The sequence below is a fragment of the Tupaia chinensis genome, unplaced genomic scaffold (genome assembly GCF_000334495.1).
Source record: "Tupaia chinensis unplaced genomic scaffold, TupChi_1.0 Scaffold000208_1, whole genome shotgun sequence".
In the NCBI taxonomy this organism is placed as follows: Eukaryota; Metazoa; Chordata; class Mammalia; order Scandentia; family Tupaiidae; genus Tupaia; species Tupaia belangeri.
The window spans coordinates 3652983-3657862 of record NW_006159683.1 but is presented as its reverse complement, the minus strand read 5'-3'; the positions used below and the strand labels follow the sequence as shown (position 1 = coordinate 3657862).

At 36.9% G+C, this 4880-nt stretch overlaps 1 pseudogene; it reads right to left on the bottom strand.

The window, feature by feature from the left end:
• Positions 1 to 2577: 2577 nt before the first annotated feature.
• LOC106734742 (high mobility group protein B1 pseudogene) lies at positions 2578 to 3194 on the bottom strand (annotated as a pseudogene).
• Between the last annotated feature and the right edge of the window lie 1686 nt (positions 3195 to 4880).

Genomic DNA, 4880 nt, shown 5'->3' with positions numbered 1-4880 from the left:
ATCATTTGAATTAAAGTTGCTTTTTTAGATAGGTAAATTCTCATGTGAATAGTTTTTTATCTATTAATTTTGCTCATTACTTATCTTCATTTTATGTTTTTCATTTATGTAAGCATATACTCTATTTTCTATTTTAGCTTCTTGATTTTCCTCTTTACCCCACTTTCACACCTAGTCCTTCTAACACTTACTCAGCTTCCCAGAATCAGCTCAAACTCAGAACTCACTCCCTGTGTATCAGCATGCCTGATCCATCCATCCCAAGCAGAGGTAATAGTCTCTCTCCCGTCTATAAACCCACTTACCACATCATATTGTATGAGTCTGCATTTGTCAGCCCCACCAATTGCAAGCTTCTAGAAGGCAGAATCAGTGTCTTATTCACTATCATTAATTCAGTACCAAAGATCATGCTTTAAACATCAGTATTGAATATTTAGTTGACAAATGATGTTTGTCTTTTTATGTAAATTCTTACCGTATACCTAACCAAAAATTCAATTCAGTGTTTCTAAAAAGCAAAATGAAAATTAAAAATTGGATTAATTTTCCTGAGTGAGATGACAACAATGTATATTTGGATGCTTGAATAAAAAGAGCATTTGTTTATTTCTCCATGGACTTTGAATTACTACATAGGGGGAGATAAGTCAAGAACCAATGGACATTTTTGCACACATTAAATCTCTATAAACAAATTACATGCCTAAATATGTGCCATGCATACTTTTGACAATATAAAATGATTGATCCTGATATTCATGGTGCTTGGATGACCATCACCTTCCAGGACACTCTGTTGGTTTATGAAATTTTAATTTGCTATTTTTCTGTCAAAGAGCATTCTACTAAGGATACTAATTCCTGTAGAATACGTATAAGATAATACAGAGATTGGTATGTTCGTACTAAGGTTCTTCATGAAAATTTCCTTCTATGGGCCAAATTCCCAGGAAAAGGATTATGGGTCAAAGCGTATGAACAACTTTAGTTTTTACTTTCTTATTTTTATCTTTTGTCTACTTTGTTGATTATTGAAGAAGAAAGTTTAAGAATATAGGGCCATCAGATGGTGTAATGGTGGAGGTGTTGGACTCCCACATGGTTGACAGTGGTTTGAGTCCTAGACCTGGTAGCTTGAAATTTATGTGTGTGTGTGTGTGTGTATGCATGCCCAAAATCCCAAGAAAAGAATGGAGAAGAAAAAGTTGCAGCATGGCCATTCCCACCAGCAGGTGATTTCTTGTTTTCTGTCTCTCTCTGTCTCGCTGATGAGTGCACATGCCCTAAAAGAAAAAAAAAAAAAAAAAAAAAAAAAAAAAAAAAAAAAAAAAGATGTTTAAAATAAAAGGCTTTTCTTTAGATTGTGATGTTGCTTCAAGTTTCTTTCTTTCATGAGCAAGAGAAACAGAAAAATAAAGAGACAGGAACAGAAAGACAACACTTATCAGAGTCACAATGAGTCACAATGCCACAATCCATCTTGAGCTTCAGCCAGTCCCAGATCATAGTTAGGGATGTGCCTGGCATACTCAAGGAAGTTTCCAGACCCGAGCCAGGGGCCTTTCCTTGTGGAACTGCCTCATATAGTGTTGCATTTTACTGTTGTGTCACCATCTAGCCCCTGCTAATTCTTTATAAAACATTTTTTTTTCTTAACAGAACCAATCAACTTGAAACCTATTAGAATAAAAATATTTCAAAGGAGATTATTTTGAAACCTTGTATTTGCTCATATTTCTGTAATATTTACTGTTTGGAAGGCAACAGTAAACACAAATTTATATTAAAATTAAATTTGGCTTAAGTCAGCATATAGTTCCTGGAATAGGAATAATAGGTGCTCAATAAATATTTATTGGACAAAGTACTGATGAATTATGATAACTGACATCTCATTTATAACTCCGTAAACTCATTTGTTTACAGTTGTTTTAAAATACAGCCAATATTCTGTAGCTGATGGCTTTTAAAAATGTTAACCCCAAGAAAGGACACGCGGCAGAAATGAATATTTCTCAAGGATCCCAATAGAAAACCTACGTTTGGACTCCTCTTTGATCAAAACCGTCTTTTAGTGACAAGCTTATGGCAGTTATTTTTTTAATTAAAAAATTATATTTACTTAGAAGCATTCAGAATGTCAATAAAACAGCGGCAACTTTTTTTTCTTGCAATTACAGAGTGGTATTCAGTGAACAGAACAACAATTATTTCGTATAAGCTGCATCAGAGACAACTGGAGATGAAAAAACTACCACCCGCATATATAACTAATTTGTGCAGTGCACCAACAAGAACCTGCTTTAAATTTCCATGCCAATTTACAACCCTCGCACTGTAGCAGCCAAGGTCAGTGGCTATTGAAAATACCACCAGCACAGGGCTATCTAAACTCACATTCGGTAGTGTGTTAACTATACAAAAAAAGACACTGTACAGTTTAAAAACAAATCTTACACAGCCTTACATTTCAACCTTTTCTTTAAAAGGATCCAGTTGTGTGTGTGTGTGTGTGTGTGGGGGGGGGGGTTAAATGCTTTATAGACAAGGGAAAAAAACTGTGCTAGAACCAACTTACTTATCATCATCATCTTCTTCATCTTCATCCTCTTCATCTTCCTCTTCTTCCTTCTCCTCTTTCTTTTTCTTGCACTTTTTAGCCTTGACAACTCCCGTTTTTGCTGCATCAGGCTTTCCTTTAGCTCAGTATCTGGCAATAATCTTTTCGTACTTTTCCTTCAGCTTAGCAGCCTTTTTCTCATAAGGCTGTTTACCATCTGCAGCAGTGTTAGTCCACATCTCTCCCAATTTCTTTGCAACATCACCAATGGATAGGACAGGATGTTCTCCTTTGATTTTTGGGCAATATTCAGAACAGAACAAGAAAAAGGCTGAAGGAGGCTTCTTGGATGTATTTGGATCCTTGAACTTCTTTTTTGTTTCCCCTTTAGGAGGGATATAGGTTTTCATTTTTCTTTCATAAGGGGCCTTGTCCGCCTTTGCATATCTTCAAACTTTCCTTTCTCTTTAGAAGACATGGTCCTCTACCTCTCTGAGCACTTCTTAGAAAATGCTGAGAAGATGACTGAAGCATCTGGGTGCTTCTTCTTGTGCTCCTCCCCACAAGTTTGCACAAAGAATGCATATGATGACATTTTGCCTCTCGGCTCCTTAGGATCTCCTTTGCCCATGTTTAATTATCTTTCCTCCACAAGGCACAGAATCGCCCAGTACCCATCTGGCTCTCACTTGACCTGGCGCTGTCTCTATGGAGCTCGATGTACTGCAATGGCTGTTGGCAGTTATTTTTTTGAACATTTGTTCACATAAACTTTTTGTGGTTTTGGTGCCAAGTATAAACAAACCGAAAAATTGAAAATAAATCTAAAAGTGACCGTTTTTCAAATGTGACTCAAGAATAAAGTTTTAGTCTATATGTTATTGGGGACATGATAAGCATACCAAAGGAGGTATCAAGTTTAATGTGAGTAGCAGTTCTAAAAAGTAAAAATAATTTAAATCTTGTATTATTTATGGCATATGGAGGGTTAATCAGAGAGTAGAATTCACTTACAGAACCTGTTAAACAGTGTATCAATTCTGTGGCAATAAATTAAAATATAAAGTATTGCACAATTTTCTCTTCAGCCAACATTCCACTTTCCCAACATCTGGGAAACCCAGCAGGGGAGGAAGCAGACTGCTTCTAATTAAGAGATTGCCTAAACTTTAAGGTTTGAGATGGGGCAAGGGAGAATATTAAAAATAGTAAATCGTTTCACAAACCTCTCAGATCTTTAGCTCGAAAAAAATAAATAAATAAATGAAAACTGACAGCTCTGGATTGTTTGTTTGTTTGTTTTCTTTTGCCCTTGGCATAATTTCCCAAATACGACCCTGATGGAAGAAGCGTGTGTTATTGACAATCTCCATTAAGGTGAGTTTTCTTTGGATACTAGAAAAGGAAAGAGGTTCTACTGGTCTACCCCTCAGCAAGGTGGCTTAATCACAGGCACAGACTTGGAGAGAGAGAGAGAAGACAGATTTGGCTCTAGGAGGCACCCAATGCAAATGTCATTAGATAATAATTAATCTACAGATAGTTTGAGGACAGAGATAAATACAAAGCCAGAAAGGTTCCCAGGTTGCTCTTCTTCCAGAATCTGGTTTCCATTGTCTTGTGCCAGGAGCTTGTCTCTATTTCTTTTTCTTCTTTTCTTTTATCTTTTTTTATTGTTTTATCTTTTCTTTTTTTTTTCCTTCTTCTTCTTCTTCTTCTTCTTCTTCTTCTTCTTCTTTCTTCTTCTTCTTCTTTCTTCTTCTTCTTCTTCTTCTTCTTCTTCTTCTTCTTCTTCTTCTTCTTCTTCTTCTTTCTTCTTCTTCTTTCTTCTTCTTCTTTCTTCTTCTTCTTCTTCTTTTTTCCCTCTGTAGGGCACATGCATTCACCAGAAGAGTGGGGAGGAGAGAGATCAAGAAATCACCCCCAGGGGGAATGGCCACGTGGCAATTTCTTCTCTACTATTCTCTCCTGATTTGGGGCATGCATGCACAGGTGCTTGAGGTAATTCTCAAGCTGCCATATCCAGCCATGTGAGATCCATCTGATCTGACCTCCATGCCACCCATTGGTCCAGGCTTGTCTCTACTGAAATATGACTGTAAAACTAGCCTACCAACAAAAATCTCAGAGTTTTCAGAACAGTCAATTCAGAGCTTGCCAAATCTGTTTCTTTTTTAAGCTAGAAAGTCTAATGCTGACTCATAAGATTTCCTTCCCCAAGACCCCCAAGGCCTGAGGAAATTGTGCCTGACTCAAGTTCTCTGAGACTTAGCTGGCAGAACAATGGAAATAGCACACAGTCAACTGGAATAGCAAC